The sequence below is a fragment of the Dermacentor variabilis genome, chromosome 9, assembly GCF_050947875.1.
Source record: "Dermacentor variabilis isolate Ectoservices chromosome 9, ASM5094787v1, whole genome shotgun sequence".
NCBI lineage: Eukaryota > Metazoa > Arthropoda > Arachnida > Ixodida > Ixodidae > Dermacentor > Dermacentor variabilis.
The window spans coordinates 53,729,642-53,750,871 of NC_134576.1; the positions used below are offsets into that span (position 1 = coordinate 53,729,642).

At 43.0% G+C, this 21,230-nt stretch overlaps 1 long non-coding RNA gene across 1 annotated transcript; it reads left to right on the top strand.

Moving 5' to 3' along the window:
* Positions 1-232: 232 nt before the first annotated feature.
* LOC142558008 (uncharacterized) lies at positions 233-7,078 on the top strand. Its single transcript, XR_012822914.1, has 3 exons — positions 233-433; positions 5,153-5,297; positions 6,168-7,078. It is a non-coding gene; the product is annotated as an uncharacterized LOC142558008 (long non-coding RNA).
* The last annotated feature ends 14,152 nt before the right edge of the window (positions 7,079-21,230 follow it).

Sequence of the window (21,230 nt, forward strand, 5' to 3'; positions counted from 1 at the left end):
AACAAAGATCATGAGCTATAACATAAACGAATATGCAAAAAGCACGTATCGCTCGGCTGACTCCATCAGCGTTCGCAGGAAAAGGCGGGAAATTTGAGTCAATTGCATAGTCACTCGAACCATGGATCAGAGGGTCCACCTCGCGGTGGTGCTCTTCAACAAACAGGCCAAGCATTGGCCTTGCACGTGCTAGAAAGTTGTGCTGAGGCCCTCCGATGTGGTGCAGTCTCCGTCAAAAAACTCTAATACGGCACACGTACGGTTGCCCCCATAGTGCGCTGCTAGCCGGAGCATCCGGTGCCTTCGGAGGCTGCCGCAGAAGGCGGACCGGGCGAAATCTCTACTTGCGCACTGCGTTCGTTTTCGCCTGTTGCAGAAGATTTTTGTAGCCAAGACGAAGGAGCAGCGCCCAGATTCTCGATATGCGCTGAAGGTAACCTTTGTTTTCTTCAATACAATTTTTTCGGCTGCATTTAGTATGGAAACCACGCCATCTTCAGAGTTCTCCGAACGGCGCTTACTGTATGGACAGGCCATTTGGCCCTTAATACTATTTTGTGCATAATGAAGTCTATTAAGGCAATCTTGGGCTTCTGCAGCAAGCAGACTCGTTCCATGTATTTGTTTGCGGGGCTTTTGTGGTGGCGTCCTTGCTAATGCTAAGACAAGTTTTGAAAAGGCTTTACTGTATTTTGCGGACGAAGTTATTTGCCTACCGTAAGCAGACACGAAAAACAGCAAGAAGTATATTTCTGTATTGTGTAATTACCATTTTATTCATTACTGTTTGCAGTCACGGCGCTCTCTGCTTCGGGGGCAAATGAATGTTCATAAACAAGTAAATATTTCCATGCTTTGTAAGTTCAGGCTTCCTGCACACTTTCGCTGCTGCGTACAGCCTTCACTCTCTGGCCTGCCACAGAAACGCCACGGAGCTGTGCACACAGACTTTAATGCGTTCGCATTCTTAGGGCACTTCACGCACTTTCTCGAGGCGATGTATGTATGCATGTATGTGATCTATGTATGTATCTAGTGGGCTGCTGAGCGCGAGGTCGCGGGATCGAATCCCGGCCGCGACGGCCGCATTCCGACGGGGGCGAAATGCGAAAACACCCGTGTACTTAGATTTAGGTGCACGTTAAAGAACCCCAGGTGGTCGAAATTTCCGAAGTGCTCCAGTACGGCCTGCCTCATAATCAGAAAGTGGTTTTGGCACGTTAAACCCCATAACTTAATTTAATGGACGTATCTATCTATGTGTACGTGCATGTATGTATGTAGGCTACATATGTATGTATGTATGTATGTATGTATGTATGTATGTATGTATGTATGTATGTATGTATGTATCTATGTATGTACGTACGTACGTAAGTACGTACGTACGTACGTACGTACGTCACGGGTAGTTCAATGGCCATTGTCACTGATTATGCGACAGCGCGTAGAACGTGCCGCTCTTCAGCAAACCCTTTAACGTCGACATGGATCGCTGTAGCTGCGGCACTGCGTAAGTACCAGTGCTCAAAGATTTTGACGCCGACTAGAAGCACTGGATATGTGCCACTGTGTCTGTGCTGGTCTTCAACGAAACTGTATCCTGTCAACTTGGGTCGCTTGATATGCACCAGTGGGTGTTCGCAGCTCCTCAATCGAGGTCTTTTACGTCAATGTGGGTAACTAGGTACGTACCACTGAACGTGTGCGGTCTTACGATGCCGCAAAAGATCCCTTAAATTTCTGCGACGCTAAGCCGAATCAAACCCCCCTCACAAGTGTTCCACAAAGACAGCAACCCAACTCTTTAGCAGGCAGCGTCACAAGTGCACTGGTATATGCCACGTTTCATTGAGCGTCTTTCACGCCAGCGTTTTAGTCTTTCATGTCACCGACTATACCGGTGAGCATGCATTGCGGAGGCCATGCGTAGGTTTCGCATTGGCGATGCAAGATGGCGCCGAGTTTTCTTAGAGAAGCGCGAAAGAGTAGTCCCGCTGCAGTAAACGCCTTAACTTGTCTCGCCAGCGGCACCACGCTGTCTCACAACATTTATTCAATGCTGAACGCACTACCGTTGACCGTCGTTCTGAGATGGGTTCTACGGAAATTTTATCTATTCCACAGGGAAACCATTCTTTAAGCTTGCTTCGGTTCAGCTTAAACCTTATTTCTGTGTTTGCCCCTTTCAGCGACACTTGAATACTCGCCTTTGGATGCGCGCACTTATTTTTGATACAAATGTTTGTCAGTTTTATAACAAAACCAACACTACGTCCGTAACAATCTTATTTTTCCTTTCTCTGCCTTCGTATAATGACTTGAATACTTTATATACAACCCCTGATGCATTCTAAATCACCAATTTCAGTATAAGTGGCAATATGAATCCTTTCCAGCTCGTAACTTAGGACGACAACTAATGCCTCCTACTGAACACACGCACTCTGCATGCGAGTGGGATGATCGGAAAAGCACCGAGCGGGTATGCTCTTTAAGGCCATGGCCAAATGAGTTATATCTCAACTTGATCGGAACATGGTGTAACTTGACCGCAATAGCGTTAAAGTAACGAACTGGTTACGACTTCAGCTGTAATTTACGTCACATGAAATATATCCAGGTAACCAAAGCAGGCTAATGGCCACAAGACTCAGCGTGAGCTGGAGTGTTACCACTAGTGCCAGAACAAGCAATGGCAAAAACATTTATAAAACGACTTAAGAAATATATTATTTTTATGTATACTTTTACTTACTTGGTAGACAACGCTTGTTCAGGTGTCGTATGGGCGCCTGAAGTTGTGGTTGCAGACGTCTGCATAAACGTCTGCAGATATCTCTTAGATATGCATTCTAGACATGACACCTAATAGACATTGCACCTTTGGCGAATGGTTTTATAATAAATTTCACTATGTGAATGGTGCTTCGCAAAAAATATATCAAAAACATTTTTTTTTCAGGAAACCCTTCACCAATTTGAATTCCTTTTTAACAAGAATTGCAGCACTCCAGTGACTGTTCTTTGGAAATTTTTGTGCTGAGGTGGTCTTTTATTTCCACCAAATTTTCTAGACATTTCCGTCCACATTGCATCCATTTCCGTTAAACTACCCCCTTCCAACATTTTAAACTGTGATCATACCAATCTTTGTTGTACACTAGTAGGCACTTTCGATGCTCTTAGTTTTCAGATGCCAGTACGCCATACAACCCCACTGATTGTCATTAACGTTTCCCTGAAACCGTTGGCTCCCTCGAAGAAGCGTATTTCACTCCTACAGCCCATGCCTTTGAATACTACAGGCGCCGAAAGCGATGACAGCGCCACTACGTTTCGGACCCCATAAAGCTCAAAGCTGAATACTTTTTTATTCTTTACCATGTGTGTATTATTTTTGTGTTATTGTACTAATTATTATAAATATGTTGATGACCGTTTCGCTTGCTATACCCTATAGACGTGGCTGGAGTTCATATTTTTACGAGCCATACATGGGATAGCCAATAGAATCGTTCGCAGCGCTAGCATGATTTGCGCTTTTTGTATCTAATTTTGAACTTGCGAAACTGGCACGCCATAGGCAAACATGCAAAGCTGGGTAAGCACTCCTACGGGTCGACCAGTTAAAACCGCTTAAACTAGAAGAACTCGTTGAGTAAACGCACAACCGCGCTGGAAATTCGAGGATCACTACGTCTGGATTGCTGCCTCCACGCAGCGACCATGGAACTCGTCAGCTTTACTCGAGTAAATCCCTTTCAGTGGTTTCCTCGCAATGCATCCATTAAGTACTGTGACAAAATTGTATGTGCAGTGTTTATGTTACTTTCTAAATTATTGAACTTTTTGCGGCGGAAGTGGCTTGGCATTTTCTTGAGCAGAATTGTTGTGGCTACTCGCCGCACGCGTGTTAATCTTCTTCGCGTAGTGTAGTATTAATATTACTGATTACAACACAGTGTTGTCACACGCAAATGACTGTACACCTGTCATGAACGTTTTAAACACGTCGAAGTTGCTAATCTATGAGTTGCAGCGGTGGCTTTCTTTCAAAGTATGTTTTCAACTGCTTCTGGCATAGTAGCCTAATTATTTTGAATATAATTTGAAGTATTACTTTGCGTTTTCAATTAGTGGTTGTTACATGTAATATGTTACTGCTGCTTATTTTCATGCAACGCTTCTAGCATTGCACAAACGACAGAACCACATTTTTATGAGTCGCATTCGGATGCAGTCTAAGTTGGTTAAAAGGTTCTATCTCCTTTCCCAATTCTTATTTTTTCTTGCGAAATTTTGTTCTCCACATAAGTGAGCATAATGCCCCTTCTGAAGGCATATCCCAGACCCTCTTGAAATCTCTATGCACAGAATTGTATTGATAATATAGGCATGTATTAGTCATAGTTTTGTTGATTATTAAGAAAAATGCAGCAGTGTTCTGTTGTGAGTAACGTGCTTCGTCCCACCTTCTCGGAATCAACTTACATTCTACACGCTGCTTCACTTGTAAACCGGTTTCCGCATCCCTGGTGCATAGCTGCGTGAAGACTTGATTTGAAGATTGGGCAAAATTGTTGGCATTAGGCAAAATAATCTTTGTGGTACAATTTGTTATGTATCCTTGTCATTAGGAACTCTGTCACTTTGACAAACCAGTAAAAACAGGCAGAAGCTCGACATCATTGGTTTATATGTGACGATGACTGATACAAGCGCTCGTGCGGTATGTAGTGATTACCAATGGAAAACAACTGTGGAAAGCCTCCGCATTGTGCATGATGCAAACTGGTGTCTTATATTAAGAGCATTTTAATATTTGCGTATTTGCGTTCTGCTAATGACCGGCTGTGTTCATCTTTTGTTTTGCCATTTTAGTTTGAAGAAAATCCCTGATGCCTGATCAGTTAGTCCTTTATTACTGTTTGCTGTTTTTCATAACAGTCATATTAGAAAGTGTCAGTTAGGTTTGTCTTGGGTACAGTTAACCTAAAGGTCGCCATTGCTCTCGACATTGCCTACTGTTTACATTGAAAGCCCTCGTTTCAGAAATGCTGCTAACTACAAGGCATGTCGAAAACTGATGCAGTCACGCATAGTGTTCCTTGCAGCTACATAGATATGGTATACTATTTTCTTTGTACAGACGCTTCCAGCTGCAAGCAGAAAGCTGCCGTCAATAATAGTAAACATTTTGCATATCCTGTGCATTGGATTCGTTGGATTCCAATGCAGTGTTCCTGACAAACACACAGAAATGCTCGGCTCTTCCCTGCAGAGCATAACATAAGGTGAGTGTACCTCATGGACATTCAATGACAAAGTAGGTACTAATTAAAAGCAAAAAAAAATTGCCATATTCACATGCATGTTCGGGAATAAACACGAAGCAATGCGGCTTTTGCACCACTCTGCAGCGATGTGCAAAATTCCTTGTCTCTAAGCTCTTCCAACTATTGCCACTTTATTACCAAGATGTATATTGTGATGAAATGCACAACACTGAGATTTTCATTCTTGTGTTCTAATATATTGAAATAAATATAGGACCATATATGGTAGGCTTTACTGAATGTACATTATGTATTAAATCAAGAAATATAGAAATACAATTTTTAAAACCCACAATAATACCCACAGAGTGACTTACCGCGTAGTTCAGAAGCCATTTAAAAGGGCACTCATTGTATCACTGCAACAGTATACGCCATTTAGCAGAGAATTGCAGTGGGCCTTAACCTTCCGTCACGCAGATAGATTTTAATTGCACTAATAATTTGCATGAAATGGACCATCTGCTGCTGCTTGCCGCGTTTATAGCGGCAGTTAGTAATGCTCATTTATTTATGTTGTTTCTGCGTATAAATTGAAATGTGTCATGCAAATGCCTCACTTATATTGTCGGTTATGTCGCTTCCTAGCATTCTCTTTCTTGTCCGTAGTAATAGGCTTTGCGCCAAAAAGTAAGTATTGGCAGGGTTATTTAGCACGCGAACTAACTTTAGCTTTTAAACTCTTGTCTGGCAGCGCATATTCTTATGACCACATCTGCATATTTCTCAGCATTAGGAGTGGGAATATATTTTATATATCACGGTTCGTTAGGAGAACAATAGGTTGCCCTGAAAAGAAGGACTTCAATTTTACTTTTCTGATTTCAGGAAACCTGACGGGGCAGCTAGTGGTGAGCACTGCCTGCCATCGACATGCGCAGGAAGTGGTATGATCTCAGGAAGTGGTATGAACTTAAGTTGTGAGTTCAGCGCTGTCCTGTGTGTTCCTGCCTTCTGTCATCGTCTTTTTGCGCTGCCCCTTCAAGATGTTCAACCAGTACCAACTCGCCCAAATGTCGATCCTTCTCAATTTTTCAGCGGTTATTGATGCGAAAGTGTCAAATGACCCACTGAGCGAAAAGGCCGGCATCTCTCCTGTGCAGCAGTGAAACGGCGCGTCAATTGCCACGGGCTGTGATGCCACTTCACGACCGCACATCTACGGATCAGAGCGGACGAAAGGGAATTCCTGTTGTCGTCCTTGCGCGCCAGATGTTGTGTGAGGGGAAAGGGATTCGCAGTGGCGCCACGTCGCCTTCGCTTCGATCTGGGAAGCTGGCGCGCGGTCCATATCTCCCTCTCATGCCCCCACCGTGCTTAGCTGCTGCGCACGCCTGCCGGCCTTGGTGGCCGCTGCTGGTTCCTCGGTCTATCACCGCGCAGGATGTCGGTGCCGTGCAGCGTAGGCACCGCAGGCTGCTGCTGCTGCTGCTGCTGCTGCTGCCGCTTGGTGGCGCAGGCAGCACGCACCGCTAAGGACCGCTCGGCGGCGTTCACATGGACAACAATGCTTTCTCATTTGCAAGTCATAAATACGTAGGTGCCCTCAGGTTTTTTGGGGATCCAATGCTTTTAACTCCCCCTCGACGTAGTTTATTGCCACTTGATTTATTGTGATGACATGTATACCACTTAGATTAATTCTTCTTCTGTTATATTTTAATAGTTGTAGGAGCGTATTCTGTATGATATATTCAATGTATTGTTTTGATCATAAATAATCAAATTATTCTTGAACAACTATAGTGCCAGCCACAGTATGAATGACTGCTTGTTTCACAATTCATTTGCAAGGACACTCATAATTCCAATGCAAACAGCATACACTATTTAGAGGAGAACTGCAGTGCGCTTCGCATCATCTACCCTGCAACAGCACAAATAATGGTGTTTTCTTGCTTTATGATGCAATCGACACGCTGCTGACGCAGCAATTTGTACTTACAAGGGTGTTGCATTGTCGTGACGGAGAACAGTTATTGTCAAGCACCGCTAACGACGGTCGCTTTATTAGGCGACTTAGTGCTCAACAAAACTCAATCGCAAAGACAACCGCGAGCATAGTCGACGATAATATGAAATCTAATTTGTTGATCAAACGCGTTGACTATTTATTCATGACTCGTGAAACACTCCAACATATCTGCTGATACTCGCGTAAGTTCTAGCACTCCAAATTTTAATGTAGAAAGTTCGAAGAAAACATATACAAATGATAGAACCAGTGACAACAGCCGAGGAACTGCCTACACAGAAAGGCGTGCCTGCGCTGTGCGGCGAATTTTACCATTTGTTAGCCGGTGAAATGTACTGTCCGGAAGCAAACGTGTCCACGCCCCGCTCTAAAGCATAGTCCTGATGCTACACATATAACATGAGAACGAAAACCAAAAGCACGCGTAGGAACAATGAAATAAAGTGTCAAGGTTTGTTACCGCCGGTAAAACGGATTAAGGCCCCCAACATTGACCACTTCGCGTCGGGAGCGGCACCGCTGGGAATGATTAATGTCCTCTTGCAAGGCATCCTGTTTCAGTGGCTCAATACGTAGGAGTATTTTGTAGAGCGTGAAGTAGCTGGCAAAAGCTGCTCACTATGTCTTCGGTGGCGTATTGGGATCCAAATCCAAACCAAGCTGGTATTCCACGTAGCGTCGTAGCGTGGTCTGTCGGTCCTTTGCTTGTTTTTGATACTAAAGTGGTCGAGCTGTCGGCCTTCTTCGGTGTGCTGTGGATAGAATACGACGTCCAAGTTCTCTTTGTCGGTGATGTGCGGCAGCATGGCGACGAGTGCCGTCGCAGGGTTCCTTCCGTATGCCATCTTGAACGGCGTTATTTGCGTTGTATCTTGCACGGCCGCGTTTTAAGTGATGGTTAAGCACGGAAAGAATGTCATCCCACGTGCTGTTATCGATTTTGACATATATTGCTAACATGTCGGCGAATGTCTCGTTGAGCCGCTGCGAAGAAGCAATCGTCGGCGGGTGGTAGGAAGTTCTCCTAGTATGGCTTTCCTGGCTGTATTGAAAAGTCGCTTCAGTAAACTCCACGGTAAAGCCGTTCCTCGGTTGGTAATGTTGTAGCAAGGTATTCTCGACCAAGAATTTTACTACTTCGGTCGCAATACATTTGGCACGACTTTCGTTTCGGCATAGCGGAATAGTCAGCAGCCATGACGTTCCCCTTATTTCCGGATGTTGACGTCAGAACATGTCCAAGAGGTCAATCCCACTTTCCTGGAATGGTAGGCAAGAAGGTTCGATGGGCTGTAGCAATCTCACTGGCGTTGGGAGATGTCTTGCGTTGCTGACAGTATCGCCATGTATTCCGGGAACGCGGGACGTCGGTATTCTGGCGTGGCCAATACTAATTCACTTCTATCCAATCAGCGAAATGCAAACACCATGTTGCCCGCCTGATGTATCATCATTCAGAGCGTGCATAACTTCTGCCTACAATGCTGAAGGCCTAACGTGAAGGCAGTTTGCGCGGACTTGGCAGGAGTTCTTTAGGAGGACGTTTATTCCACGCTTGCTTACCTATAGGACACAATAATTTTTGTCTTCGAAGTACATTACAAGGCATGGTAATTGAAGGAGACGTGTTGCTCTTCAGCGAAGTCGTCTGCACGTCTCATCTTGTTGTTCGCCTTGCAGCAGCGGGACGACGGAGGCGCGAGACAGGTGGTGAGCAACATAGTGTTTACGTCCGGACGTGCAAATCACGGTGATGTCCAATTCTTTCAGTCTAAGGCCCTCCCACGCAAGTTAACCTGAATGATTGTTTCTTTGTTATTTCAACTTGGAATCAAACACAATGCGTGGTGGTCGCTTGCGACTTTTTAGGCGCTGCCATGTTGTTATGGGTGAAATTCAGCCGTGTCTAAATTAATGGCAATTCACACTTTTCCGTCGTAGAATAATTACATTCCGCGTTTGATTGCGACAGGCTAGCGTAAGAAAAAACACTTTCAATGTCTTTATTTTCTCTGTAAAAGCACTGCGCTGAACCCTACGCTACTTACCTCAGCATGCATATCGCTTCCAGCGTCTTCTTCTAAGTGTTGTTACGTTTCGCCTACGACGCGCGGTATAGCCGGCGTGGATGCAACGGACGCCGGGGCTTCGTTCAAAGCGGCGGACATTTTGGCCCGTTCGGCGCCGCCGCTACGCCTCCCCGCCAAGCGCGTCCAGGCATGTTTCAATGCCACGTGTCTTCAAGTGCGTGTGTGTGTGTGTGCATGTTGGTGCCCACGCTTGTCAAAGCGCGGCAGCCGGAGAGAGGAGCTCCCCCAACTGTGAAGCGAGGAGGCCTGCGGCGCCGGCCCGGCGGATGCGTCACCTACTCGTCTCAACGTGCCTGAGCGGCGCATCACGTGCACCTCTATCGAGGCGTTCCTTCTTGCCCTCAACTGCGAGAGTATAAAAGCAGCTGCTCCCGGACGCCGAGAGAGGCTCCGATTTCTTCTGTTGAGTTACGTGCTCTCCCGTCTCTCCACTTCGGTCGCCCTGACCTCCCGCTCTTTTGCGATGCTAGAATAAACAAGTTGTTCTGTTAGCAGTCGACTCATGCTTTTCCGGGACCTTCGGATGCTTCCAGTTGTGCCCCAGGCCGCCAGGCCAACGCTACCCTTGGGGCTTGCGACCCATTTGCAACAACGGGTGTCAGCGCTGAGATTCCAACAACTCGTGCCAGCGGTGCGATTACAACAGTGTGCAAGCACCAGGGGTCGTTTCAGTTCTTCAAATTCTGTGACCTGCTTCGTAACCTAGGTGCACTCAACGTCGAATTTTGTGAGATCGGTCAACGCTTGGGGGGGGGGCGATGTTTGAAATATACTTCGGTGCTGGACACTGTCCCGTATTAGACACGTAGGCCAAGAATCTGCACACCGTTTTTGTCGGCGGGCTATGGAAAGTGAGCGGCGACACCTGTCATCTGCTGATCAGGGCAGATTCCACATCAGCTGATGAACTGGCCCAGGACCAGAAGCCCATCGTAAGTGAAGCGACACTTTCCCGGTTTGAGAGTGAGCCCAGATGACTTGATGGCCTTTAGTACTCTGCCAAGCCACCTACCGTGATCATCGATATTTCCCGCCAAAATGACGACGTCATCCATGAAGAGGAAACAGGTCTGCCACTTAAAGCTTGCCAACACTGTCTCCATCACACAGTGTTACGCTTCATGTCCGGACCACAGCCGGAGTGGCACGATTTCGAACTCGTAGACGCCGTGCTGCGAGTTAAAGGCGGTCTTCTCACGATCCCTCTCGTCAACTTCTCTTTGCGAGTAGTCAATCTTTAGATCCTTGACAAAACCTACTTAGCACTGCAGAGTCGGTTAAATGAGTGGCCTATCCATGGGTGACGGTATACGTCGTTTTTCATGATCTCGTTCGAGTGACGATATTCAAAGCAAGAGAACTCCGATTTCCATCTTTCTGCTTCGATAAACTAAAGGAAACGCCCACCAACACTTGGGCGGCTGGATGAATTCGCCCTCCAGCATTTCTTGAAGTTGTTGCTCCATCACCTCCCGTTCTCGTTCAGAAACTTTGATGGAAGGGTCCAGCTCCTTTATCGGTTATAATGCTAAAATTTGCCATTACTATGTCTGGAATCCTCGATGATGTAAAAAGCAGTCGTTGTGTCGTCAGACAATACTTTTGATCTGTTACTGCTGTCCAATGAGGAGACATAAATTGAGTTTGAAAGCAGGTACGGGAACTGTGGCCGTTGATGTGGATGTGGGAGAATCCGAGAGGCCAACTTCCTTGCTGGATTCCACACTTTACCCGGTGTATGCGATCGTCGTGCCCAATACATCTGAGCTGTTGTTGCTCACCTATGTGGAGACTTAGATTGATTCTGAAAGCTGGTGCGGTAACTATGGCCGTAAAGGTAGATGCTATAGAGTTCAAGAGGACGAGTCCATTACTGGTTTCCACAGTTTCCTCGATGTATGCGATCGTCGTGCCCTTGTTGGGCTGTTGTGGTTGCTTATCGTGCCGATTTCAGTTGGCGTTATTAGGTGTCCTCCAGTACGGGACGTGGGGTGGCTTTAAAGGCATTTCCGTGTAGTCTTGACTTGGCCTTGTTCAACTTCTACCATTAAAGATTCAATAATGTTGCAATAGTCGGCTCGTAGTCCACAAGAGTCACAAGTTTTGTGCGTTGCAGCGAGCTCGGGGCGTAATGTCATGTCTGCATAGCATCGTCCCAGTGCAGCATCTCGTCATCAAATCCTGCCTCAGCGATGTTTCCTTTGCTTGTAGTCTCTGTCTGGAAGGTGGAGTGTTGTTGCCGCGTCGTTCGGATGGTTTTTGCAGCACCGTCTACGGCGGCAAAGGATCTTCGGCATTCCGAGCAACGCAACTTCAACCGCACCTCCATTGGTGGCTCCTTTCAGGTTTCCGAATCTGACCTGACAGATCAACCATGATTTGGACTGCTGCATGTTCAGTGTTGCGCCGAGAAGTAAAGCACTGGTGACGGCCAAACGGAATGTAGCCGGAATCTCCGATGCGTTTTTACGAGGTAGTCACCAATGTCGCGTGATTGTTGACATTGTTGTGGATGGGGTAGCTTGAACGCAAACCCCCTTAATCTCATCTTGCTGAGTGGGCACCGGCGGTTGATGTGGCCCGCTTCTCCGCTCTGATTACAAAGTGGGTCGCGGTTGGTACTGCATCATATGTCTGTATTCCACGGGCCATTGCGTGGTCTTTCAAGTGGGCGTGCTGGTTGTGGTGGCAGCAGCGTCTGGCGAAAGAATCGCGGCGACATGGGGTCCTGGCACAGGCGCGGGAGTGGCGGAGGAATGTCATGGCGGGCGACAGTTGCGTGGGCCATAACATTCGTTGGGGCTCCAGCGATTCGCGCTGCCCATCGGAAACGCTTGATTACCTCTAAATGACTTGCGAACAACGTCAGCTATTCAAGCCACTTGAGACTGCGGCTTTACGAGCATGCTTTGTACGTCCTGGCGCCCGAAAGCTGTGAAAGCCTCGCGCAACTTGTGGGTGGCTAGTGCTTGAGCTTTGGCGTAGTTTTCCGTGAACGTGCGGTGGTTGTACCGCCTGCTGCGCATCTCGAGCGTATTCTTGATAGTGTTGGCCTCCGACAGGGACTCAGCGATGGCCATGGGCAGGTTGCATATTAACTCGGCGAAGAGCTTTCACACCTAGCACGAGAAACGTAACTTTCTTTCTTTCAGACACGTTCAGGTCGGCATGGCCAAACAGACGAGTCATCTGCTCCGTGAACAACGCGACGTTCTCGCTCAGAAGCCATAGTTGGGTTCCCAGAGAACTAGAGCCTCTTAAACGAACAACACTCGTGAAGATGTTGCGGAAGCCGCCACAAAACAGGTGCCACGTCGTTAGGATGGTCTCCCTTTTCTCAAACGAGGTTCTTGTGGCGTATTCCAAAGTGAACATACGTGCCGGAATTTGTCTTCAGCGTTCCATGTGTTCAACGTAAAGACCCTTTCAAACGTCTCCAGCCATTTTTTTGGCGTCTTCCGACGATGATTCACGAAACGACAATGAGACCAGGTGTTGTTGCATCAGGATGGCTGCAGGACCGAAGCATTGGAAAATTTATCATTACTGCGTCGGTATTGAGGTATACACGCAGCAACCATGCGACTCGGCAGCTTTACTCAGGTAAGTCATGTTTAGTGGCTTCTTCATCTTCCTTACACTAAGCGTTAGAACAATTTTGTGGGTGCATTATTATTTTAGTTATTTTGCGAATTACTCAACCTACTCCGGCACAAGTGGCTTCTTAGTTTTGCTAAAGAGTACTGTTACTTAACGCACGCCCTTACCAGCTCTGCGCGTTTTGTAGTGTTAGTATAAGTGATTAGGTAATAGTATGATCTGACGTAAAACGACACAAAACTCTCCTGAGTTTCTAAATTTGCTAACCTTCCTACACTACATTTTGCTGAGGTGTCTTCCTTTCAACGTTTGTACATAGTGTCTGTTTGTACAAACAGTTTGTAGCATAGTGTCTTATTTTCGAGCATCTACTTTAAAGCGTTACGTCGCTTTATCAGAGACTGGTTGTTATATTTACTAGCATGCTGCTACTTATTTCCACTGATTCCTATTTTTCATTTTAGTTGTTCATTAACAAAAGAACACTTTTACTTCTTACATTTGGACACAGGTTACAGCCGTTGTACAGCCCCGTCAGTATTCTTTCTTAATTCCAATATATATAAGTTTAAGAGCATGGTTGTAGCTTAAAAAGCAGAAGACCGCTCATATTGGAGCGTTTGAATTACAGAATGGGTGCCAAGAGATGAGAAGCGTAGTCAAGTACATCAGATAATTGAGTAAGGCGCTGAAATTAAAAAAAAATTGTAGGTGAAAGCTTTGAATCATTTAGCTCAAAAAGCTGGAGATCACTGGGAGAGGGCTTCGTCCTGCTAGGGATACAACTAACTGGTTCATCGTAATAATGATTTGTGTTTGTTGAATTGCAATCTTCGCGCAGTTGAGCATAATACATCTTCTAAAGGCAATTCTCAGCGTGTCTTCAAATGTTTACAAACAGACTGGTATTATATTATAAAAATATGTTCTTCACCATTTGGTTGTATATACTTACCTATGAGGTATTCTTTTCTTTATTTTCAGATACCTTGCATGCCTTCGGGAAGGATGATGCAGTTTTGAGAAAAAATAAAGCGCAAGTTTGAGAGCTCTAGCTGCACTGAATACATCCACTACTTTCGAAGATAGAGGGCAGCAGTGCGCTGTCGCAAGTTTAGGATGCTGTAGACGTGGCGCTTTCTCGGCATCAACTCGCATTCAACAAGTCTCTTCACATGTGAGCATGTTTCTGTATCGTTATACATAGCTGCGTCATCGGCTAATTTCAAGGTTGGGCAAAAATACTAGCTTCATGAAAGTTCTAGCTTACTGGCTTATTTTTTTGTATTATGTTTAAAATGTTTAAATGTAAAATGTTAATGTTAAATGATGCAGTGACAGAAAAGGACGCATTTATGTGTTACATTCTGACGCCTACTAGAACCGTTGCATACTCCATTTTCTTTTTCAACTCTTAGTGTTTTTTGTTAAGATATGTAATTTGTGTTTAGGTTTACATTATTCTTGAATGCGTAAGGGGAAGGTTTAGTATTATTATGCAAAAGGCATTTATAGCCTGGCAAGAGAACAAGTATTGAAAATTGGTAGTCAGCCTCTATAATTTCCATTTAAAAGTCCCATTTATAAGCCGCTTCACTTAACGCCATATTCCTGCATCTTCTTATGCTAATCAATGTGATTGCTTCCTTTCAATACTGTGCAACATGGCTAGCTTCAAACGGAATCAGCTTTGTGGTATATTACCTGTCGTGCATAACTGTAATATGGAGCTTTGTGTGCTAGACAAGCCCGCAAACACAGGCACAAGCTAGGCATCACTCACATATATGTGAAGATAAATCATTTTGTGGTGCTTTATGCAATCATTACAAAAAAAAACAGACTGGGCTGGGCGTATTTTCTATATTGAAGACCACAGTATCTGCTGCCCGACTTTAACCATATTTTATCACTTTTGTGGCAATCATTGATTATTTACAGCTTTGGTTGTCTCCAGATGTAAGTGTTGCAGCGTTATCATTTCAGTTTCGAGAAAAGTGTCTGATCATGAAGTTCTTTTGCTTGCTGGTTCTCACATCACTTGTACTCAGAAAGTGACATGTAGTGACTCGCCTACATGGCACTTTAATGCTAGTATTCCCAACAATGTTTCATATTGCTCACTTCGAGAGTCATTACTTCAGGAATGCAGCTCATATGCAGATATGTTGGAAACTAAGGCAACATAACACCGTGTTCCTTTCAATGCTGAAATAACATGATATCTTTTTTTTGTGTGCAGTTCTCAAACAGTGGCAGGAACTTCAAGTCAGACATAGTAAACGTATGGCATACCCTCTGCACAGACTTCGTAGGAGTCCAATGCATTGGTTTTTGATCTACATGCGCAAATCTTCGACTCCTCCTGGCAGAACATTAAGGACTGTGTGAGTAACACTTCCGCATTTATTGACAAAGTACAAACATATCGAAACCAGAAAAACAACGCTTTATTCAGCTTAGATTTACATGCGTATTCAAGAATGAGCACAAATCAATGTACAAATCAATCAGGACATCACTCTGCACAGATAATAAAACTCATTAGCTGTTGTTGTACCAACTATTGCCTGGCAATATTTATGTTTGGATTATGTGCATAACACCCACAATATTGTTATCTTGTGTTCTGATAAACTTAGAGGAATATATATTTCTGTATGCTGAGCGATATGAAGATGAAATGTTCGCTGTTGAATCATATATTATATATATCTTAGTGCACCTACCGCCTTCGGGTGATCTGAACAAGTTTCTATGGTATAATTAGCAAACGTAGAGTTCATGGTACATGCAAACAAAAGCCTGCTTATACATGGTGTCTTCAACATCAATATTCAGACTGAGAGTACAGCCAGCCAGAATTTAACTGATGTAAATGCTAGTTGTAATGTAATTGCTAATAACTGTAGAAATGTTATAAATATGCCCGCGAGAGTTACTGCAGAAGTTGAAAACCTGTAAATTTCTGCTTCATGGACTACTTGTACACCTACGTCATCTCAGGTGTTCTTGCTTCCGATCTAAGTGATCATCTCCCATTTTTCGTTTCCTTTCTCAAAACTCAACAAAAACCGCCCAAAGTAGGGCGGTTCTCAACACACAGAAAAACAAACAATGATACACTCCTTTATGTTCAAGAATTGATATTTCAGATAGATTGGTCTGCAGTGCTCTATGAAAAAAGCTCGTCAATTTCTAGTTGTATTACAAGTCAGAAAAGTCAATGCTAAGGCCACCATCTATGCCGATCCGAGGCATATTATGAAAGGGAATGCACTGAAAACAGTATTTTTTGCTCCCACAAGTACTAGATAACTTGAAGATAATATTGCATTACTGAAGAATAAGAGCTCCACCTGAATTGACAATGCTGGAACCATAATAGGCATATGTGATACAATAATACTACTATTCTCGTGTATATATAATCAAGTGCTTCAACTTGAAAAAATTTATGAACAGTTAGAAATCGCCAGAGTGTGTCATTAATAAAAATGGCAGCTAGAATGACCGCAATAATTATAGCCTTATATCTGCGCTCCCATGTTCTCTAAAATTGCTCAAGCTGTTATAAACGTCAGGCTGATTTTCTGCATAAGAAAAAGGCTATTGCAGAGGAACAATATGGCTTTCAAAAAAGAACGTAAACTGAAACGACATCAATTAGCCGGACAGAGGACATTATTAACAATATCGAAAAAGCCTGCTTACCCTTCGGCTGCTTGAGGATTTCAAGAAGGCATTCGACTCAATAAGCCAGGGGATACTGCTTTGTAAATTACCTTCCTATGGTATAAGAGGAACAGAACTGTCGCTATTCACTAGTTACTTAACGTCCAGATTGCAATGCACACAAATATATGGCTTTTCTTCACCTTTCAAATCTATCGACGTTGGTGCACCGCAGGGCTGAATCTTGGGGCTCACTCTGTTGCTTTTCCACGTATATGCAGACGATGTCAACGTGCTTTTTAGCGGGTATAGTGGGAATCTTATTATCAAAAATGCGAATGCATGGTGAAATGAATTGGAAATGTGGCTCAGTCTCAGTTGGCTTCAACTAAATTTTAAGTAGACAAAGTACATGTTCTTCAAGCCTAAAAATAAACACAGACACGTTAGCCATAATCTTGAAGTAACACTTTTGAGCAATGTAACTAAACGCGTCTCATTGGCTAAATTCCCTGGTGGCACTGTTCATGAACAACTTTCCACAGAACACGTTAGAAACATCCGCGCAAAAAGTTCTCGATCTATACCGATAATTCAACAATTTAAGGCCAGTCTGTCTCTATGGCTAAAGAAAAAACTTTACGCTCATTCAATCTCATCTGCACTACTGTTTGTAGGCCTGTGCTCATAGGAGTTATACAAACTTAAATTCACTCTTTATTTTTCAAAAGAGGTAAGTAAGAGCTGTCGCCAACGTGCAATATTCTGAGAGCATTGGCACACATTTTAATACCCTGAGTATAACGACTAGAAAACAACTAATAGCCCACCTATATAGCCCACAATATAGTCATAACATGCAGCTATTATTAAAGGTATAATTGTTTCAAACTTAAGATACAATCCACAAATAAATTGAGTTCAGACATGTCTCAATTTCAGTACATGTCGTTTGTACTCCAAGACCGAACTTGGAGTACAAACGTTTGAATTTCAATCCATACATTTTCTTCGCACAAAGAAACACATTGAATACCTCACCTACCTGAGTGCTTCCTTTAGGGCTTACAAAGAGAGCATTATAAAGTGCTTGCTGCGTAGGAAATAGTAGTATACGTATTCAGTGCAAGTGCCACGTAAACGTAGATGCTACATGATGTTCATTGCGTGCTTTTATAATGTGAAACTGTCCCTGCTTTACATTCGCTATGTTGCGGGGTGTCCTTGCTGCTTTCTGTCCAGTGCGAGCACTGGTTGTAGGGGAATGGGCCTCGTCAGGCATTTTGCCATTTGCCCTTCTCCTAAAGCGTACTGTAAAACTGCTATACTTTGAATAAAACTTCGCTTCACCTCACACTAAATGGAAATATTCTAATATATCAAGTAAAAATTTTTAAACCTATAATAATTGTCACAAAGTGACTGATGGAGATTTTCATAAACCATTTGAAATGTCACTCATCGTTCCAAAGGAGCACCACACGCTGTTTTGCAGAGAATTGCAGCGAGCCATAACATTTCATCAAACCGATAAATATCACTTAGTCCAATAATTTGTATCATATGGGTACTATGCTGCTGCTTACTACATTTGTGCCAATAGTGAGTCAAGTCCATGTATTCCGTTTTCTGATGCGCACCATAAGAAATATGCTACCGGCGTTTCACTTTTATTGTCTATTACATGGCATTCTAGTACGGTGTTCCTTGTCGGCACTAATATGCTCTGCCCCAAAATTATTTAATATCACAATTTATTTGCACTTAAAATAGCTTTCAGAAATTTTTAGACTTTTGTCTGACAGCTGTTATCCTTGTCATCGACTCTGCTTACTTGTTATCAGAAGGGTTGGCCATCCATTTTACTATTCATGATTTGTTAGAGAAGCCGAAGGTAGTACCCAAAACAAGGACTTCAATTTAAGGTTTGTTCTGATTTCAGGAAAAATAATGGAGCAGCCACTGGGAGATGAGTACCTGCCATGAACATGTCAAGGAAGTGATTTCCTTTAATCTTGTTCCAGTATGGGAACCCAATATTTTTTACTTCCCTTGACACTTTCTTACCACATTTGGACAGTATTTCCTTTTCTTTTACATTCTTCATTGTTCTACATTCCTCGTTTATTTCTAAGGAAGCGTCCATTGAAGGCTCTTTTATTCAGCTTATTTAACGGAGCAGTTCCCTGTGCGAAAGTATTCATGATGAGCTGCAATATGTGTTCAGTATATATCACTGCATCGAGATACCTGCGCTAAACTAGAAGTTCATTCCATGGCTGCAATTTTATAAGACAATATTTCGGCATTCCTTGTGAAAAAATCTCAGTGTTATTCATGATTTGCTCAATACCTAAAGGCTCCAAGGAAGGAAATTTTCATATTGAGAGTACCTTGTCCTGCTCGCCGCTCACTTAGTACATCGGAGGCGTGATGTTACAAAAACAAGATTTTTGCTGTTTATTGAAATTAAATGTTCTGTTTTGGTCTTACTGATGTCAGCTATGGTAATTGGCGGCGAGGTGCTATCTTAGAACGCTTCAAGAGACTACAATATAAGCCACTTCAAAAGATCTCTTTGAAGTCTGCTGTTGAATATAGTAAGCTTACCTGATCCCATTGACAGCCTGCAAGCTGTACTCATGTTAGTCTTAACAAATAAATAGCTGAAATGCTATAAAAATTAAGGGTATAGAAAACCAGAAAGATTAGCCTTGTATAGATATTACTAAAGCATGTTACGATGAAGTGGAAGAAGAAAGTGCCACCAGAAGCTATGGCTACTACAGCTCCTCGCGCTTGCGGGAATGTAACAGGCCGGGTAATAATATTTTTACTTCAAAAAGGAATCAGAACCCTGGAGACGAAGAAATCAGTTTTTAAAATGTGCTTTGTGCATAATTTGTATTTATCACTTTTATACCTTTTAAACCGTTTTATCGCATAGGATTGTGATAGATAGCGTAGAATAAGCTAGTTTCTGTGTCATCAGGCATTTCAGAAGAATTTGTTCGCAGAACTTTGATGTTTTTGCCTATACAGCATACTGGTAAAAGAATTACCTCTAAAATAAGGTTATACTGTGATCGTGACATAATATACAGAGAAACTAAAGGCGGTGCCGATCAGGTGAAGCTTTAAACTGATATGAATATAATTTATTCTTTTTGTAGTCGGTGCTTATGACTTTTATTGTATGAAAGCGCAAACGCATTCTCTCTTCAATAAACGTAAAACATTAAACGCTCAATATCAGTTCAATGAAACAGTCATCGCTGCCGTACCACAAGCTAGATATCTAGAACTGAAGTCTTTACATGACCTGACTTGGATTTCGTATATTATACCATAACCCTTAAGACGGCACGGATTCACCTCATTAGGAGAAGTTGTACGGGCGCCTCACAGGAAGTTAGTTAAACGCTATATCTAACAACTATACGACAGATCCCCTAATAGGCATCAGTCGTATTGGAACACAATTGCAGCATCGTATACACAGCTGTAAATGGATAAAAATGGCACTGCTAATTTTGTCGGTAGCAAATATCTTTCTATTTCTCACAACTACGATAAAACGGTCTTTCGCATGGCCTGATTTAGCATCATCTGGCACGTACTGCGTATGCTCCTTGTAAGGCATATATATATATATATATATATATATATATATATATATATATATATATATATATATATATATATATCTATATATTCCTCGCATAGCCACAAACAGAGACACCTACCTCCTACAACCGTAGTACCTCACTGTTTCCACCTATGTTCAATTGCTTTTGTTTGTATAAATTAAATTGACTAATAACCTAAAAAGAGCAAAGTTTTGTTTCCCTGCTTACTACTTTTCCGGAGCAATTGACCATGTTTTTGTTATATTTGTTTCTCCTGCATATTAATGCAACAGTTCTGTATGTCTTATGGCCTTTTTTATTGTTTCACTGCTTGCGCCGTTTTTCCCGAATTCAAATATATCATCCCGCCTACAGCCCTAGTGCATCACCGTTCAAACCAATGTTCAATTGTTTTGTTTTCTTTAACTCAAGTTGAGAAATTGCCTGAAAAGAGCAAAGCTCTGGTTGACTGCTTTCTGTTTTTCTGTAGTTTTTGATCACGTTTTTGTTATATTTGTATCTTCTGCATTTTTATGCAACAGTTCCGTATGTCTTGCGCCTTTTGTTGTTTCATTGCTTGTGCCGTTTTTCTTGAATTCAAATATATTATCCCTCCTACTAACCTAATGCATCGGCGTTCAAACCAGTGTTCAAATATTTTGCTTTTGTTTAAACTCAAATTGTTTAACTCAGCTCTGTTTAACTGCTTACTGCTTTTCTCGAGTACTTGATCAAGCTTTTGTTATATTTGTATCTCCCGCACTTTTATGCAACAACTCTCTATATGTTGCGCCATTTGTTATTATTTCATAATTTGCGCAGTTTTTCCCGAACTCAAATATAGTACCTTTTCTACAACCCTATTACCTCACGGTTCCCACCAATGTTGAATTGTTTTTCGATTGTGTAAATTAAATTGACT